The sequence below is a fragment of the Suricata suricatta genome, chromosome 5 (assembly GCF_006229205.1).
Source record: "Suricata suricatta isolate VVHF042 chromosome 5, meerkat_22Aug2017_6uvM2_HiC, whole genome shotgun sequence".
Taxonomy (NCBI): domain Eukaryota; kingdom Metazoa; phylum Chordata; class Mammalia; order Carnivora; family Herpestidae; genus Suricata; species Suricata suricatta.
The window spans coordinates 42284222-42305394 of record NC_043704.1 but is presented as its reverse complement, the minus strand read 5'-3'; positions in this window follow the sequence as shown (position 1 = coordinate 42305394).

Below are 21173 nucleotides of genomic sequence, written 5' to 3'. Positions count from 1 at the left end.
TTATCATCAGACCCCTCCTATGATGAAGGACTGGCTTTTAAATTCTTACAAAGAAAGGAAGAAGATATTTCCTTAATTTGTAAACCATTAGCTCTGGGGATAGGAAGACATTACAGAAGGGCAGAAGGTTACTCTTGATCTGTTTGAATCCACCTGTCACCCAAAAGGGCCTTTGCAGCCCTCCAAGATTATTACTCTGTGGATATTGGTGGCTTCTGTGCCCAAGTGGCAAGTGATGATTTTCCTAAGTCAACCCAGGGAAGGGAAAGGGCAAAAGGTGAACATTTTCTTGACCACAATGACTAGTTTGGGACAATCTGTAGTCTTCACAGTTTCTTGCAGGTTTTAATTGTGCTTGCTGGGTTTTTTCTTTTCCTCTGATGCATTCTTTCCTGTAATTTCTGTAGTTTTTCAGGAAAAATCCATTAGGAACTTTCTGAAAGTTTTTTTGTCCACTATTTTTCCATTGTCTCTCTCTCTTTACCTCTCCCTTCCCTGACCTTCCTGCCTTTCCTCCTCTTTCCTTCCCTCCCCTCCCCTTCCCTCTCCTCCCTTTAATTTTCCTTTTCTTCCCCACACTGGATAAGGGGAGCAGGGAGGTTAGAGAAAATAAGGACTGGAATTAGCAGAAGCAACCTATTTTTTTTCTCCTTCTGCCTCTTTATGAAGCCCCTCCCTACAGTTTTCTCATATGTGCAGAACCTTGGATCAAGGTTTGAAATGTCCCTAAGAAACAGCTCAATTCTCTTCTACTGCAAGTATTTGCCCAAAGAGCAAATTTGGGCATTGATGATGTTTAGAATATTTACCTATTCATTGAATCTTCCTTTTCTTTAAAAATCCTTGTGATTTTTATACTATAGTATAATATATATGTAGTGATTCTGTTGTCATTTCCCTTATGATTTCCTGAGTTTAATTACTTCCATATTCTATGTAGCTTATATAACCCTAGAGTTATATAATCCTTAGAGCTCTCAGTTGCAATTGGTTAAAGTATAGTTATTCTAAGACACACCCAAGAATCGATCAAATATTCTTAGGAGAAGTTCAGTCCTGCCTTTTTTCTTGATAAAATCCAGAATCTCCAAAAACTTGGATTTTTGAAGCAGAGGAGAATTTGCCACCCCTATGCATCTCTTTGGCCTAAGGATTATTTTAAGGGGATTATTTTTAAGAAAAAGCAGACATAGGAGTAGATCTAAAAACAATAAAAGTTAATTTTTTGTAAGAGATATTTACATGTATAAGGAAAATCTCCATTTATAAGGATATCTCCCTTGCTGTACCAGGGAAAGGGGGTTGACCAAATTTCTAGAAACTTTTATCAGTGCAGAAGGCAACAACTTAAATTTGCACAACACCTTAAACTTATTTAGTGTGTTTTTCCTAGTAATCTCCCACAGCTGAATCCCCATTTACAATATCTTTGTTTGTCTTTAGCTGAAAATGGTATTTAAGGCTTTTCTAAAAAGGATAGAAATTATCACCAAAACTGTGATAAAGATGTAGGGGAGGAAAAATAATTTTCTCTCTACCTCCCAGGTTTGTGACTGAGACACACCTGTAATAAAAAGACGGATTAATAGGAGAAAACAAGTAAATGTTTAAAAACATGTATACCACTTGGTCGCCTGGGTGGCTCAGCCATTTTGGGGAGTTACTCAGTTTTCGTGGATATCATGCATGTAGACAAGTGGCATACATTTTTTAAATGTTTTTTTTTTTTTTGAGCGGGGAGAGGCAGAGAGAAAGAGAGACACAAAATCCAAATCAGGTTGCAGGTTCTGAGCTGTCAGCACAGAGCCTGATATGAGGCTCGAGCCCACAAACTGCCAGATCAGGACCTGAGCCAAAGTCAGACACTTACCTGGCTGAGCCACCCAGGCAACCAGGTGGTATACATGTTTTTAAATATTTACTTGTTTTCTCCTATTAATCTGTCTTTTTATTACAAGTGTGTCTCAGTCACAAACCTGGGAGGCAGAGAGAAAATTATTTTTCCTCCCCTACACCTTTATCACAGTTTTGGTGATAATTTCCATCCTTTTTAGAAAAAAAGAAAACAGTTGCATTAAGTATGGCTGTCCTTACAGAGAATGTATCATTTTCTGAATGGGCTTCAAAATTAACTTTTTCCCAGTTCTTACAGATTTTTTGTATTTAAAAAATTTCCCCAGTGACCTAGATTAATAAAAATATGTAAGAGATGGTGTTTAAAAGGGGTAAGGATTAAAAAGTAATAAATATTAAAAGAAATGCCTAAAGCTTTAAGACCTGTTTGTAAACTCAGTCATCATTCTGTTGTTTTTCCAAATTCAGTAAGATGATCATTCAGATATCTGGAAGGGAATTCTATTTTTTTAAGTCACTCCATAAATAAAATCTATATGAATTTCTTTCTAATATTTCACATTTTACAGAAACGATATCAAGTAAAAGATGAAAAACAGATAACGTTATAATATCTGATTCCCGGAAAAGATTTGATCACAGTTAATGATGGCAGAAGTTTTCACCTTCTACGCTTCAGTCAACATATGGCATTGTTTGCTCAACACCAGCTAGTATAGCACGTTGCTCAGACATCAGGTTATTATTTTTATTGTAGCAACAACTGAAACCAATAAAAAAATAAGACATCTATAAACTTTACAAAGAGAAGAAGAGATAAGATTTTCCTTTGGAACTTCACAGTGAAAATCGCCATGCAAAGTACAAGGGATATAGTGCATCAAGAATTATTCTCTTTGGTCTTTAAAAGATTTTGTCTATTGAGCTCCCAAACTAAATCCAGTTGTACCCCATAAAACTGAAATGGTTCTGGGATGAGGAGAAGTAGAAGTGGCAACTATTTAAAGCATATGTCTACTTTGGTGTGGTTACACACAACATTTTCACTTGCATATACATTGCAAGTGTTTTACTCAGAAACCTTGTATTTCTTCACACATTTGGTTAACCATATGCCTTTGATGACAATCTAGTCTCAAAGCAGGCTTATTATAGGGTATGAGGAGTACAATTAAGCTAAAATTTTACATGAAGTCTGTAATGCATTTTGATTTCTCATGAGGTTCTAATACTAGTTTACAAAATGTTTCCAGACGTACAGTCTAGTTCCCGATCAATTTATATGTATGCACAGAAATCCTAATGCTTAAATTATAAAAATATAATATTTTTATTCTTTGTTATACAAGTTTCGTTTGGAACTTCATCTTGAAATTATTAAGATCATGGTAGGTTGTACAGAGTAATTTTTAAAATTTTGCTTTTGTGTTCAAAATTTGTGACTACAATTTTTCAAAATTTAGGCCCTATGCATTAAGCACAGAGATTTAAGATATTTAAATGCATTCCATTTGATTTTCTATTGTATCTCCAGTGATCCCTCACACCATAAGGGACAGAACTAGGGGTGGAAGCTGGTACAAAAAATTTGTCATTTTGGGCCGGATGTCTTTTCTTCCAGTTCTTTGATTCTGGATATTTCCTAAATTCATTTGTTCACTTATTTAAGTTTATTTCAGATATAATGCTGGACATTGGAAACATGAAGATGAATGAAAGAACCTTCTGAAGGAACTCATGGTCTGGTGGAGTCGTCAGAGATATAAATACTTCTTTAGGGATAAATAAGATGATACAAAATTAACATTGAGGAGAAGAACTCCCTAGGCAGAATTTTCAGCATTATCAAAGATGTGAGCATGTAACAGCACAATACGTAATTTCAAGCAGTTCTATGTCTCTAGTGAGTCCAGTTTAATATCAGGACTGACAATAGATCAGGCTGAAGAAGTACAGCAAGGGCCTTTCTTATTGGCCTTTAAGGACTGTGAAGTTTTCCTGCAATGGGAAACGGGTCAAATGCCTGTAAGAAATTGTGGTCATTGGGCCACACAGAGAATTGTTTAGGTTATAATGGTACTCACCACCTACAGCTAAGTATATCCCTGTACTATGATGTGAGATTGTCCCCAACAAAAATGAGTGCTTATGGTCATGAAAATACATGCAAAACGATGATTATGACAGCTTTACTCCCGATAACCTCAGACTAAAACAATTTGATCTGTATCAACAGAAAAATGGATAAGTCCATTGTGGATATTCATATAGTAGAGTAAGCACATCAAAGGAAAAGAACACATTAGAGTAGCTGTAAGGAACTGTAATATATAGGCAAGTATATAGATGTATCTCAGAGACATGGCACTCATCAAAATGAGCCAGACTCAAAATAGAACATGCTATATAATCCCATTTTTACAAAGTTTATGAGTAGTAAAAATGTATCTTTTTTGATGCAAATTAGGTTAGTTTTGGGGAAGATATTGACTGTGAAGAGCAGAAGGGAGCCCAGTGGGATACTGAAGGTACTCAATAGTGTAGGGAGATAGCCATATGAAAATCTCATAGATTCATCCAGTTAGGAAGACAGGTGAACTTTTCTCCAAGTATCTTATACCTTCATACAAGTTAAAAGCTGTGTTCGTCAGTGGAAATTATTGGAAGTACTGGGAAAACAGTCTTTTCTCTTGTGTTTTGTTCGTGTTTGTGTGATGTATCACAACAAAATGCACATTGGACTTTGACACAAAAGAGCTGATTTTTGAACCATAGTTCAGTTTATTAGCTGTGAGATCTTGTGTGAATAATTTAGAGTCTTGGAGCTTTATTTTTGCCCCTATAACATGGAAATAATGATAATTATTTTACAGGATTGGTATGAGAACTAAATAAGACACAGTTTTAGTCCATGTCCTCTAGAAAGTGAAGGAAAGAAAGTGAAATGTCTCCAAAAATGACAATTATACTCGTTTTCTTAAAAAAAAAAAATTGTTCCTTTGTTTCTGGTCTTTGAAAGGTGAAGAATTTAATTTTTTTTTCTTTTTCTTTCCTTTCTTTTTCTTCCTTCTCCTATCTTTTTCTTTCACTTTTTAAATCTTATTAATCATAAGGACTCAGAGGATGATAGAATTTGAATTACTCAGTTGTTTTACCAAACATTTGTATAGTTCATTTAGAATTGCAATACTATTATTAACACTATTAAAAACTGACTGAAAACAGGTAAAAGTAACTTTTGCCTGTTTCCTTCATTTTCCTATCTTTCAAAAATGTTTTTTATTTTTGAGAGAGAGAGAGACAGAGCACGAGTACAGGAGGGGCAGAGAGAGAGGGAGACACAGGACCTGGAGCAGGTTCCAGGCTCTAAGCTGTCAGCACAGTTGATGTGGGGCTCGAACTCACAAACCATGAGATCATCACTTGAGCTGAAGTTGATGCCCAACTGACTGAACTACCCAAGTGCCCCTAATTTTCCTATTTTTTGCAGTCATGCTATATCTACCTTGTCAGAGCATTTAGCCATTACATATTGCACTTTATCTCTTAACTGGTCTTAGTTGTTGCTGTAACTGTGTCCTTAAATGTTCACCTCAGTCCTAAAGGCAGGGTCATTTTGGTTGTTTGACATCATTCTGTAGTAGATTCTTCAGGAAGGGCTCAAAGGGACATCTTTCCTTAAATTTTTGCACACTGATATCAGATAAATTCATACTGGAAATTTAGTTTTGTTGGTTCTACATTCCTTGGTTTGCATTTTCTTTCCTTCACTAACCAGCGCGTTACTCCATTTCTTGTGCCATCGAACATTGAATCAAAGTTTGATTATAACCCCATTGTCCTTTGTTAGCTGGCCGTTTGTCACTTGACTTTTTACCTTAATACTCAAAGATTTTTCTTTCTGTAAAGCCAAGTAATTTTAGTAGAATATATCTTAGTGTTTGATAGTCTCAGGCATGAAGTGTAGTCTTTGAATATGTAGTTACAAATATATTTTTATGTAAGTCTCTGGAGAGATTTCTTAGAATATAGTTTTTTGTATTTGTTCTGTATCCTGGCTTTTCTTTCTTCAAGATTTTCTGATATCTGTTAGAGCTTATCTGTCTTCTATGATCATCACATTCTTTTAATCCTATTTATTTCTTCATTTCCTTTGATCTTCTATTTATACTAAGACATCATCTACTGTATTCTTTGCCCTTGTATTCTTCCTAGTTTAGTCTGCATTTCTGCATCATTGTTTTATTTTTAATTCTTTCCAAAGTTCTACTTCATTTCTTTTTTTTTCTAATTAAGATTTGTTATTTTGTCTTATATAATTGTTGTCATGTTTTTAGTTGTTTTCAAAACTGTGAGTTAATGTGTACATTTGTTATTTTTAGTACTGTAGTTTACCTTATTTTCACTGTAAGGTTTTACTCTGCTCCTTACTTTGTCTCTCTTTTTTTTCTTACAATAACTTTGTATAGAATTCACTATGACCCTTTTGTGCTGCCTTTTTTTCTTACAAGATTATTGGTTTATTATAAAAACATACAATGTAGGAACAGCCACGTGGAAGAGATGCACAGGGTACAGAGCAGGGTTAGAGTGTGGAGCCTCCATGCCCTCTCGGGGCACGCCACACTCCCAGCCCTTGAACATGGTCACCAACCCTGAAACTCTCTGAACCTCTATGGGTAACTTTTCTTTAAAAAAATTTTTTTAAATAGGAGTGCTTGGGTAACAGTTGGTTAAACATCTGACTCTTGATCTTGGCTCAGGTCATGATCTCAAGGTTTGTGAGTTTGAACCCCATGTTGGGCTCTGGGCTGCCAGCGTGAAGCCTTCTTGGGATTCTCTCTCTCTCTCTCTCTCTCTCTCTCTCTCTCTCTCTCTCTTTCTCTCACTCTCTCTCTCTCTCTCCCCATCCTCCTCTTGCATTCTCTCTCAAAATAAATAATTTTTAAAAAAATTTCTAAGATTTTTTGAGTATAGTTGATACATATTGTTACATTAGTTTCAAGTGTATGAGATAGCGATTTACAAGTTTATATATTATACTGCGTTCAGCACAAGTGTAGCTACCATCTGTCCCCATACATCACTATGACAATATCATTGGCTCTATTCCTCAGGCTGTTCCCTTTATTCCTGTGACATACTCATTTCATAACTAGAGGTCTGAATCTCTCTTTCCCATTCACCTAGTTTGCTCAACATCCCCCAGCCCATCTTGAAGCCCTTTTTTTTTTTTTAAATTAGGTTTCTTTATCTTTCAGAAAGATTTACTTTACTAATTTACTTGAATGAACTTTAAAAATAAATTTTCTTGAATTTAAACGGATGTTTTAAATCTATGTAGTTTGAGTGAAATCTTTTTAATTACTCATGATCTTTATATCTAAACTTCAAGGGCCATTCTAAGTCAAACTGCCTTACACAGGACTCCATCCTTGTGCTCTTTCATGTTTTAAGCTGGTTCAAGGTTGGTCCTGGCATAAGCATTGGTACATACATGCTTCAGGTTAACTTGGCCCTGTTACTTACCACTGAATCACAACATTAGCAGAAGCTCATCCTTACTAGAGTACGCAATTGATAAAATGGATGTATTTTATCCATATTGTACTTTCTCATATCAAGATATGTATTCTTTAGCCTCAATTTTTATTAAAGAATAATAAAACAATCATTTTGTCATTAAGAAAAGGAGAAAACATGTGGTTTAACATAGTTCTAATTTTCCAGACCTCTGTCTCTTTTTTTCTTAAAATTTCAAAAGGATTTTTATAGTGCTGAAACATGGTGATTTGCTTTCTGAGATTTCCTGACTTTACTCTCTGCTCCAATCGGAATTTCAGTGTTCCTTTTCTTTCTTTCTATTGCCTTCTCATGCCGTTGTTCCTCTTTTATTAAGAGATCGGAGAGATTCAAACACTATACGTCTGCCACTAGCATTTTCCCCAAATTCTCTTATTGTCAGAATTCTAATTATAGAAACAAAATAAATAAAGACTGCAATGCTAGGCTGTCACAGTAAAGTTACCCGGAGAAAATGGCATGAGACAGCAGAGTAAAAATAAGAGAGCATGGTAGAACAGGAGCTGTATAACATTAGACATATTCTTTGAAGGGGAAAAATGCAATAGTAGCCAGTTGTATTTGATCAAGTAAAAGTGTCTAGAGAAGTAAAATTTGCTAATGAGTTGGTATATAGGGGAAAATAGGTATCCCTTATATTAAAACCCATAAATCGTGTGGTTTTGTTTCAGACTCTAAGACATAGTGTTAGCAAGAAGCTGTGCTACTATTGAAGACTGTGCATTTTCTTAAAATGCATTTCCGTAAAACGTGGAGATGCAGGTAGGCATGAGTAAATAGAAATTATACATGTATATACATGGACAGGAAACAAATGTATTCTTAACACTAAAAAAATTTTTACCTTTCAACCAAGTGTTCAAATCTGACATGTGAAGGGTTATTGTGTATGCATATAGGAAATATAATGATATTATATTGAGAGTGACAGCCATTCCATCAAAACTACTCTTCCACTCCCAAGCAATACCAATTCTGCTTTCATCAGATGCAGTTAATGCTCAAAATGGCATTATCTGGAGAATGACTCATAGGGGAAAAATCAAGTCTTTAGTAACAGATAGAAGTATTTAAAAGAAAAATTAAAATTGTTTTTCTCTAGGGGTGCATGGGTAGCTCAGTCAGTAAGTGTGATTTTGAGTCATGTCAGGATCTGACTCTTGGTTTTGGCTCATGTTATGATCTAATGGTTTGTGAGTTCAACCCCCTCTTCCCCACTGCCACTGGGCTCCAGTACAGAGGTCTTGGGATTCTTTCTTTCCCTCTCTCTCTGCCCCTCCTCTCCTCTCAAAATAAATAAATAAATAAACAAAAAAGTTCCTTTTCTCTATAATTGCCTATCAAAACTAAACTACCTTAAAATGTAAAGAGTCCCACTTTAGGGTAAGTTTTCAGGATTTATTATTTTTGAACCTTTGAGTAAATTACTCTTTATGTATATGTTCATTTATTTATTTTGAAAGACAGATGGGGGTAAGTGGGGGAGAGGCAGAGAGGAGGGATAGAGATAATCCCAAGCAAACTGTGCACTGTAAGCAAAGAGCCAGACTAGAGGCTCCATTCCACAAATTGTGAGATCATGACCTGGGCTGAAATCAAGAATTGATGCTTAACTGACTAAGTCATCAGATGCCTTTGTATACTTTCATTTTTAAAGGCACTACTATCATGGTTTTTTTTTAATGGGAAAATTTTAAATAATGAACCAGAGAGACGTACACATTCTCATTCATCAAATATTCCCAAGGTACTGGGGGTACAGCATCACAGATGGCAAAAATCCCTGCTCTCCAGGAAATTCCATTACAAGTTATAACCAAGCTGTTGGCTGTCTGCTGATGAGCCAGCAATTGCCTAGCCTGTCTAGAACAATGGACTGCCCCCCTTCCTAAGATACACAAGTAAGGAAATAAATTAGCAATAGGAAATATCCTGTTGCCAGCTTATTAAATATCACAACATTTTAAATGAACCTGGCATAAATAGTGTCTACACATGAATAAAAAAATTACATAGTAGTGAACTATTTTCCAACTGTCCAGCTTTTCCTTTCTTTTAATAAATATTGGAAGCAAAGCAAAGTAAAACTTGAACTTCCATCCCAGCAATTCTGGGCATTCCAGAATCCATTCACAGGATTTCCAAGGACTTCCACTGCAGAAGGAAGAAACACTGTTCTTGCTCCTGTGTTTTGCTTGATTAGGCTGAACCATCTCTTCACTCTTTCTGGATGTCTCCATTCTTCAGTGCACAGCCAACACAAGTTTTTCCTTTTTCTAGGTGAGAGATTTTAGGTCGATATGTAGGAATGATGGTGGTTAATTACAAATCTATGGGGCACCTGGATGGCTCAGCCGGTTAAGCATCCTGCTTCGGCTCAGGTCATGATCTTATGGTTTGTGGGTTCGAGCCCCACATCGGGCTCTGTGCTGACAGCTCAGAGCCTGGAGCCTGCTTTGGATTCTGTGTCTCACTCTCTCCTGACCCTCCCCTGCTCTCGCTGTCTCTCTCTTCTTCTCTCTCTCTCTCAAAAATAAATAAAGCATTAAAAAAACAAATCTAAAAAGGAAACAACTTGAAATTTGGACATTAGACATTACTTAAATGACCATGCTCTGTGACTGGGAATTTCTTTCTGGAATGTTCAGATCTGAAGCTCACTTCCCTTGCAAGATGATGTGGCTTTTTTATTTTCCCTCCAGGAAATCTTTACCCATCTCTTGTGTTATCAGGGGGATAAATGAGAAATTCTTGGTATCCTATATTTAGAGGGATTTAGATATCATCCTTGCTGTCCCCTCTTATCGTGGATAAGCAGATATTTCTCTGCCATATGTGTGGGTTAATTACTGAGGTAACTTTAGTTTCTACTAATGCTTCCTTTTCTTTCTCTTTTAAAAATTTTTTTCTGTTTTTTTTAAATTTATTTTTGAGAGACAGAGAGAGACAGCACGAGCAAGGGAGGGTCAGAGAAAGAGGGAGGTACAGAATCTGAAAGAGGCTCCAGGCTCTGAGCTAGCTGTCAGCACAGAACCCGACGCGGGGCTCGAACCCACAAACCATGAGATCATGACCTGAGCCGAAGTTGGACGCTTAACTGACTGAGCCACCCAGGCACCCCTAATGCTTCTTTTTCTTACCAACTGTCATTTGAAGTGGAAAAGGGAGGATTTTGTAGTGTGGAAGTACTATTTTGTCCCTTATCAGAGTAAACCCTACAAATGCTGGCCCTTATTCCTTCCCTTTTAGATAGTCTGATACAAGAAGACTGAACATCCCATTTCCGAATGTCAGCTTTAAGAAGGTGAAACAACTGTTTTAGCTTTATTTTAAGAAGCTTGAAGTATTTTCATATTCATTACTATTAACCAAAAGATTACATAAAATGCATGTAATCAGTATGATTTCTGTAACTGACACATTTTATTATTATATGTTTTAAATGAAAGGATATAGTAATTAATGCTATATCAAGAAAATGAAATTTGTGATTAGTTAAAACTATATTTTAACCATGTTACATTTCTAAATTCAACTTTCTATTATTTTTTATTTTATTCTCTTATTATTTACTTCATTAAGTGTACCTAAAATATCAATGTGATATTTTTTATTTGAAAAATGGCCAAGGTTTTAGAAAATGAACAAAGAGGTTTTTGGTCCCCACTGATCCAGTCAGATATTGCCTGAGCTAGCAAACTACAGATTTAAAAAAGAAGAAAAAGCACACACTGCATTATTAGTCCAGTCTTCCCCTCCCCTGGCCCCCAAACTTTATAATGTAGCACACATTTTCTAGGCTCTTATCTATGCAAATTGACCACCTGGTCTCTAATGCAAATTAGTCCTGTTTTTTGAAAGGATAAGAAATAAGGTAATGTAATGTTCTTTAGCTCCACTGACTCTCCTAGAACATTTAAAAATGATTAATTCAATTCCAATGGTTTATTCTTGAATATTGCCTTGATAAAACTCCAACTCATAAGATAATATTGTCAAAGAGCAATAGAAATCCATAGGGTGTCAGACCTAAACTCCAGATAAATATCTTTCTTTACCAAAGCATTTTATGAAGACTGAATGAGACAGGATATTTGAAACAGCTTTGTTAATAAAAAGAATTGTACAAATTATGAGATATTATTATCATTCATTACATTTATGAATTTTAACTTCCATTTAAAATCTATTACTTGTTCTACTTGGCATTTGCTTGGATGCATATGTGGTGGTTACTTTTGCTTAATAGAATCCCTTCCCTTAAAATGAGACTCATAATGGATCCTTATTAAAACAGTATAAATGTCAATGTAAGATTCAGACAGGCCAAATTAGTTCTAATAACTGCAGCACAGTTCAGCACTCAATCAATTTACATATCTTGAGTTAATTTCTCTTAAATATACTGTCATTACCAAGTTCCTTGTAAGCCTGGGTGAAGCATATTAGAATTCTATTAATGTAGTAGAGCTATTTATTTCTTGAATACATCATAGATCAGTCTCTCACTTCCTTAAGACTGACGTTTTTTCTGGTTTCTCTGACAACGTGTGTCAAGAATGATAATCTGGTCAAGTTGCCAAGTGTAACATGCCTGTCCTGGCCATCAGACAATGGATTTGTTTTATGATTATTATTATTTCAGTGATCTATTAATGATCAAAACATAAGATTAAAAAGAAGTATCCATTATATTACCATTGCCAAGAACGTATTGTCAAGAGGATTTAGTTAATCAAATGCAGTGAATCACTGTCTTTTCAAGCTTGCCTTTGGGAGAAAAGTATATGCTCCAGTTCATGCTGGGAGAACAATGTTGACAACTCTTTCAGACCTGAAACCAGCTCGGATTGACTTCACAGAGTGAGATATGTTACAGGAAGTTGTAAGAAATCCACTCTTCTAATTAAGCGGAAGTAGGGGTTACTAATTAAGGAGTTATCTGGAGGCTTAGACAGAAGACATATGGTGCATAGAAAGATTCTCAAGGGATATTTTGCAGCTGATATCTGACTGGTCAGTTTTAGGAAGGTTAGGCAAAGAAGTTTGCTTGAGAGAAGTAAAATAAAACCTTCCTGGGTCCTTTTAGGGCACATGAACTTGAGTCTTGAGGATCTAAAGTAAAACATGGTGACTATAGGTGAGAACACTATATTATATAATTGGATTTTGGGAAGAAATGGGAATCCTTTCACAATGTATATCAGATTTCCACAATGTACACTTTAAGTATCTTATAATTTTGTCAAACACATCTCAATAAAGTTAAAATAAAACAAAAGAAATTGAGTCTTTCCTATATTCTGGGGAAAGTTGATCTCCTTTTGTGAATAGAGAGAAAGCCAATGGGTACTTCTCAAGTTTGGGCATATGATTGATCTGTGCTTAGTATTATGATTCGATAATAATACTGATGATGATGGCTAATGTGAGGCAATGCATTCCACATTTCAGGCAATGTTTTAAGTGCCCTGTGTGGATTATTTCATTTGAATCTCACAACAATCTCATACTGAAGATTGGCTAAGGTGTGGAGAACTTTGGTAACTTGCAAAATGTTACACAGATGGGAATGAGGCAAGCAGTGTTCAGATTCAGGGAAGCCTGGCTATGGTGCCCATTCTCTTAGCTAATACCCTAAAGCTCCAAGTCAACTGTGGTGACTGATGGTGACATTCAGAATTGTGTCCAGATGTAAGAGAAGAAGAATAAGTTCTAGACTAGGCTCCTAGCACCAACAGTCCTGGCCCCATTCACAAAGGGTCAAATGTAGAAAGGAGTCACTCTTTTTCCTATTCATTCAAATCCCAAACTTTTCTGTGCAAAGCCTATGCTAGGCAGTATAATGATACAAAGGTAAATCAGATGCTTGAGGAATGTACAGACAAAGGGGAGACGTTGTAAAATAACTATAAAGAAGGCAGGACGTGATAAGAGCCACAAAAGGGGTACAGAATTCCTTTGACATAAAAGATTGGAAGAAATGTTTTCCTTCAAGGAGTGGGCAGACTGTTTTCTTTTCTGCATGTCTGAATGTCCCAAACAGGACCACAGATATTACAACTTAGTTTTTAATATTAGCAGGAAATCTGAATCAACCCTGGGGTTCCATAGACAATAGTTCACTGGAACGTAGTCAAACCTCCTCCATGTTTTTGTTTGGGAGACCATTTTCCTTTATTATCCACGAACCTGAACTTCCATGCCATTCAGAAACGTGGACATGGGTAATCAAACATGAACGGGTCTGCTGAAGTGAAGTGTTCTCTGATAGAAGGCAGGTATTTTCACAGTTAATCCTATTCATCATTTAGTGAACTGGAAGAGTAAGAATTAAAAAAAATGTGTCCTATTTGGTAGATGACTGCTTATAGCATTTTTACATTTTGTTAAGCTCTTTCTTTCTTTGTCTCTCCTCTCTTTCCCTCTTTCCTCCCTCCCTTCCTTCCTCTCTTTCTTCTTTTCTTCCTCCCTCCCTCTCCCCTTCCTCCCAGCCTTCATTCTCTTTTCCTTCTTTTCTTTCAAAACCCAGCAGACTTGACTATCATCTGGTTAAAAATGATGGAGCTATTGAACTACCAACTTCACAAACAGATACCCTTAATCAAGTGAAGTGGAGTTTTTACCTCACAAAGTCTTTTGCAAAAAATAAGACTCATGACATAAAATTTATACTTTAAAATTCATAAATCTTATTGAAAAAAGTTGATATTTAAGAAGAACCCTCAATTGTAATGTTATAGCAAAATAATCCCTCAGAGTTGAAGGGAAAGGGGGAGAGGGAAAAAGAGGTGGTGGTGATGGAGGAGGGTACTTATGGGGAAGAGCACTGAGTGTTGTATGGAAACCAATTTGACAATAAACTATTTAAGAAAAAAACAAAATAATCCCTCAGAATTTATGATTAATTTCAGACTTAAAAGTTCTGATTTTAAATATTATAATTTTTGTACATATAAATTTATCAGGTGTATAAGAAGTGAAATAATTGTTATTAATCTTTTTATTGTTTATTTTTGAGAGAGAGAAAGAGCAGGGGAGGGAGAGAGAGAATCTGAAGCAGGCTCTAGGCTCTGAGCTGTCAGTACAAAGCCCGATGTGGGTCTTGAAGTCATGAACCACAAGATCATGACCTGAACTTAAGTCGACATTTAACCGACTAAGCCACCCAAGTACCTGGGAAGTTAAATAACTTCATAACATTGAAATATAATTAAACTAACATGAAGCATTTTCATAAGAATGTATATAAAGGTAGCGTATTTCTGTGTTCTGAAATATTCTTTAAACATTACTTGTGGAATATTTCTGCCTCTCGTATGTAACAATAAGAATGGGTTATAAAACTCATTTGAGACAAAAATGGCAACCAACAGAATTAACTCACTTGGATCTTTGCCAACCAGCAGACACTGGAAGTTTGAATCCTTGTCTTTAAGTTGTTCTGACTATAAACTTTAAATGAACCCAAACATATTAACTATATTGATATTTTTGAATGAGATGCCCCTACTAGTATTACATCCATATGTGCTGGCTGTAATTGGGAAAAATTAGATTTAATATTTATAAGAAGTCAGGCCCCAAAAAACAGCTGTTCCCAAGGCCTATGTCCCTTTGGGCCTTTATACTCAAATGTCCCAGAGTATATATTCCTGCTATCCATTCCAGAAAGGATGAAGCACATTTTCCACTCACAACAATTGTAGAAAAGGTCCAGATTACAAAAAATTTATAAATAATTTTATAACTGATCTTAAACCATGACAGCCTTTAATTATTCTTATTAGATAGTGGCAGATTCATACCCTGAAAGAAGGCATATACCTAGATAGACAAGTTGAAACTGTCACGCTTTTTACATAATGCAAAAATATACAGCACTCAGGAGGTTCAGTCTCAGGGCCGTGGGACTGGATGCTGCTTGCAGTATTTCCTTTTCTAGTAATTCTGGAATTGTGTGAGTCATTCATTATGGATACAGATTTTGTGCGGCTCAACTGGCAAAGCAATAGACTAAGAGTTATAATCCCACTTTAATAACTCTTGAAAAGTATTTTCTTAAACATTGTTACTCTGTTATTTAGCATCTTAATAATTCGACAGAAAAATCTTAATTCCCCCAAATTGTACTTATGAAATGAAGGCAAGCCTGTTTATGCTAAATTGCAAATTAAGTGAAGAAATATGTATATATATGTTTTTTCAGTTTGAGGCTAGATAGAGCTATGCTTTTGTATATGCCTCTGCTTTACTGAGAGGGGGGAAAGCTTTCATTAGGAATTAACAACTATGGAAATTATATGCAGGTTTTTTCCCCTTATTCCGGACTCCTTCTCACTCCCATCTCCAATGCTAGACTCGCTTTGAAAGTTCTGATGGCTATCAAGAATTGCAGAAGGTCTGAGATTTTACTCTACTAGAAAGCTAGAGTTAGCCTGCTACCATATTTTGAATTCTGGTAGAAAACATGGGGCTCCTGTGTCAGGAACCAAGGACGTGTTTTTCCCAGCAGGGCAAGTACTATGAGCTTCATGTGTATGTCAGTTGTCCTTGACCCTCCGGCCCCATGGTAGGGAGATATAAAAGGGCTCAGGTGAATGCTGTGAATTTAATAGATTTCCATAATAGCTGAGGAACTCCAAGTTTAAGAAACCCCAATATTCCATAATGAACTGCAAGCAGCTATGTTTGACCTTTGCCCTATAGGAGACATTATAATACTGGAGGGTTTGTTTACTCTATCTTGGAAGAAAACACACTATTTCTATCTTCCAAGGCTATTTGCTACACAGACATCTTTAAAAAGAGTCAAGAAAAAAGTGTAGTTAGGGGTAGTATCCTTGCTCACAAAATGTGCAGAAATGTAAGATACCCAAGGGGAATTGTCTCCAAATAATTTTATCTTCTGTTTCTGTATCATCTTGGCTATGACAGCTATTTCCAAGATTGCAACATTCTACTTAATCTAACTGATAGGAGCTGGGACCAAATCTGTTTAGTTTGTCTCAAATAGCATTTAATTAGGACTAGTCCAGGCAAGGGTCCAAGCAGAAGGATGGGGCTAACACGCACTATTTACCTCAATCATGCCATGCTTCCATGAACCATTAGGGTGTCCTGTAGAAAGCCAGATGGTTTCTCCTTAAGTTTCCATATTGACCTTTCTACCTGGCTTGAGGAATTAAGCAGGGTGCACAAAAATGTATTCAAGATTGCCCAGCCTCTACATTGTCTTGTAAGTAAGAAATATAGGGCAATTCTCTCATTCATATCAATGCTGGTCAGTGGGTTCTGACCAACCTGGATGCTTTCCAGGGCAGATGGGTATTTCCTTAAACACGAAGGGCTGTTATGACCCCTACTAAGGTACAAGCCACCATTTTCTGGGTAGGAAGACATGCTAGTGCCTGGCTTCCACATGAAAATGCAATTCTGAGGAAGTCCTTGGAAAGAAAGTGTTGTTTATAATTGATGGTGGCCAAATAGAACCTATTCTATTGTCTGTTCCCTCTTCAGATGCCAGGATTATCGCTCTCCTTCATCTTCATAAAATCAGTGTTTCCATTTCAATAGCTATAACCTCACCTTGTTTCCAGTCATCCCGTGCTCACACCCAACCCTTTCATACAGAGGATCATTTACAAAATCAGCAAGGACATTTCTATAAAACTTACAGATAGATACTGTATCCCATACTGTGTCCTGTGTGGGCTAATGTAGGAGGGCTCACTATGTGGTGGACAGCCAAATGGTCATTATCCTTATGATGTAAGACTGTATCAGGCAAGAAGATATCCAGGTGGCTGGACTTTAATCAAGTGTGAATCTCTTATGCTTCATTTTGGGTTGGCAGTCAAGAAGGTGTGACAACCAAGCTAGCCAAGGATTGTCCTTGGGAGAAAGAAAGTAACATTATGCCCAAGAATGGTTAGAATAAGATCTCACATTTTCAAAAGATGTGTGGATGTCACCCCCACACTTTGCTCATCATTGTCACCCAAGAAATGGCTGAGGGAGGATTATTTCTGAGGTGACCATAGTGACCAAACCACCTTACTAGGCTGTGGACAAGGAGAGGATAAGGAAGCTATAGACAGAAAATGTTCTGTGTTGTTTTGGGGAAGATAATTCCAAAACTAAGTAATACCAGATGCTTGGGATTTCAGGGAGTGTAGACCATATGGACCATTGAATATTTTAACACTCAACCAAGTTTTTGATGGTTTTTGAAATAAAAGTATACCATTGTCTGGTTAAAAATGATCTGAAAAGAGAGCTATAGCCTTTGTCTTTGGTCCCTGAGAGGTAATTTCCAAGCTCTTGGCATAGCATGCTTTTTAAAAAATATATTTGTTTACCTGCAGGTTTTGAGACACAGTATGACTTAAGGTTGGAGCCTTTGGGTCAAGAGATCTCAGTTAGTCACTCAAGGCACTGGAGACTGGTGCACCATCGGGGTGGCCAATCAGGTTTATGTGATCAAGTCTCAATAAAGACTCTGGAAACCAAGCATACAGTAAGCTTCCCTGGTTTATAATATATCACGTATCTTATCACAAAACAATTCTGAGGAAGTAAGATTAAGACTCTTTGGGAAGGGCAACCGGAAGCTCCGTATTTTGGAAATTTCCTGGGCTCTGCCCTGTGTACTTCTGCCTTTGGCTGAGTTTACTTTGTGTCCTTTTCCCAGAATAATCCATAACTGTGAGTATAACAGCTTTCAGTGAGTTTGGTGAGTTTTTCTAGTGAACGGTTGAACCTAAGAAAAGTCTTGAAGGCTGCCAAATCTACAGTTGCTGTCAGAAGCAAGGGTGGCTTATGAACTGTGCTCCCTAACTTAGCAGCAGGTGGCAGAAGCGAAGGGAGTCTGTGGACATCACAATGACTCATCTTAATTCAAAGGCCAGAATATGGTTGCCAGAGTGGACTGAAAGAGCAATCTTGTAACCTAAGAGCATGTCAATAGTAGGAAGGCACCACTGATAGTCTTGAGGTGAAGTCAGATGTAGAATGCTGTTGATCTGCCTTGATTTTACCCACTGAGCAGTGTAAACACTTCCTTTTTTTAAAAGTTGAGATATAATTGACAAATACATTATTGCATTAGTTTTAAGTGCATAACATAATGATTGGATATTTGTATCTATTACAGAATAATCACCATAGTAAGACTAATTCACATCATCCACATAGTTAGAACATCTTTTTTGTGTGTGATGAGAACTTTGAAGATCTACACTCTTAGCAACTTTCAAATAAGCAATATAGTGTTGTTAACTATAGTCACCATGCTGCGCATTACATCCCCATGACTTACTTATAGCTAGAAGTCTGTACCTTTATACCCCCTTCACCCATTTCACCCACTCTTCTCCCCTCACTTTGGCAACTGCCAATCTATTCTCTGTATCTGTAAGTTTGATTTCTTTCTTTCTTTTTTCTTTTTAGATTTCACATACAATTTGACCACAGAGTAATTTACAGTTTTGAATTTAAACAGCTGGTACTGAGGTTGGATAGCTTTAGCAGCCCAGTGGTCATCACTGGATTCAGTTTACTTGAACCAAGACCGGGCTTTTACAGGAATCTCTGTGAGTTGGTGGCCTAATGAGCCAGTAGATTTGACTCAAGAAGTATAGTGGGGAATCAAGTTTCTCCCAGAAAAGAGTTGCCACTTTTCCATATAAAGTTGAGATACCACTGTAGCCAAGCCTAGTGTATTGTTGAATATGTCAAGAGAGGTTTGTGGGCTCCTTCCCACCTTTATAACTTTTAAGGGCAAGTTAACTCACCCCAAAATGGAAATTTCAGGTTGCAGGGTCCTAAGACCTGCCTGAATTAGTTATTTGTTTTTGGCAAGAGCTCACTGGTGAGCTAATAGCTGCTTCTGAGAGGAACAGACCTAGTAGCTCTTTCACGGAAGCACAAGTGCAGAATCACAAGGGGATCTTTCCGGTGGAGGCTCCTCTCCACTGCCCGGTTTCTCATACACAAGATCATATAATTCAGAGCTCAAAGGGGTCATTAAAGCTATGGGGCTGCAAAGATCTAGACTGTTCCATAGCTGGCTTGACGGGTTCCAGGGCAACTTTCTGGTCTGAACTCTGCTCACAGCATGCTGACTTGTGCATTGTTTGATACAAAGAATCAAGTAAAATTCCTGGGTGAGAGTACTGTCTCCAGTGCCTAAAATGTTATCACATGATGATTCTCCTTTTTTGTTATGGAGATCCAGAGAGACAGTAGTTTTTCTTTGATTTCTGGAAGCGCTGAACATTGTTAGTCTGCCTAAATAGTCCCAATAAATTACTTGGTGTGAAGACCCCTACATATTTTTCCCAGGATTAATCATTCACTCTTACTGAAGAGATGTGATAATGCTACATTAAGAACTTCTGACTTGCCAACCAACAGGATATTACCTATCTAGTGACAACTTTAGGCGTTAGAGGGTAGAGGGCAGCATGCTAATTTCTGGTAGAAAGTTTCAGGGGAGTTCATCCTACTAACAGTTTTTTCACTGTGGTTCTTCCGTAACTGATAGCAGCCCTGATGGCACTTACAGAATAGTGAAGTATAAACGTGTAACACATCAGTCCTATTGTATATGCAGATGTAGAAGCATCAGCAGAACATTGAATTGACCCCAACGAATCCACCTACAAAGTCACATTAAATTTTTTTAAAGTTTATTTATTTTTGAGAGAGAGACAGAGCACAAATGGAAGAGAGCAGAGAGAGAAGGAGACACAAAATAGAAGCAGGATCCAGGCTCTGAGCTGTCAGCACAGAGCCCAATGGGATACTCCAACTCACAGATCTTGAGATCATGACTCAAGCTGAAGTTGGACACTTAACCGACTGAGCCATTCAGATGCCCCATACAAAGTCACATTAGATGCCCACCCCTACACCTCTGTGAACACTGTCCAAACAACAACAGTTGAATATGGCCATCTTCTTGCCTGTAGGACTTGGTAAGATGGTGAGTTGGGTGCCTATAATTACAGAGTCATAAAAATTAGTTCCTCCTGTCCTTGAAGTTTCCCAGTATACATGAATAGGTGCATATGATTTTTAGTATCTATTGAGGACAGGGAACCTTAAGGCCACCACTAATTTTCTTTCTCCATAAAGGAATTGAGATTAGGATGGTGAGGGTCGGGGGGTTGGGAAACAGTGCGTTAGAATGGTCCACATTAGTAAACATATCACATTCATTTTTGGTTTCAAGTTGTGCAGGAGCTGCACACAGGATTTAACTTAAAAACAAAGAACAATGTTTTTGACCTGCCTAATGACCATACCAGGTGGCCAGTTCACCTTTACTGACAACACCTAGTTTAGCCCGAGGGACTCTTGGACTCATAGTGGCAGCCACATTCTCTTTCAGCCAGGGTAATGAAGCTCACTGCTCCATTTTCTCCATGATACCCATACCTCCTCCTGCCTGGAGGGCAGTGACCAATAATTACATCACCTTTGGGGCAACTTAATTCAATCTCACTTTCATCAATCACTTGGCCTTTAAGCATTCATTAACCGGTAGGACAGAAGGGGACACTTACTTCCTTCCTGCAACCCCCTCCCTGCTGCCTCTGTTTACTCTAAACTAAAGCATTCTACCCCAAATCCTAGGGAGTCCTTTCATATTCTGAACACAGGCCTATAAGGCACTTATTATTATTATTTTATTAACTTTTGAGAGAGAGAGAGGGAGAGAGAGAGAGAAA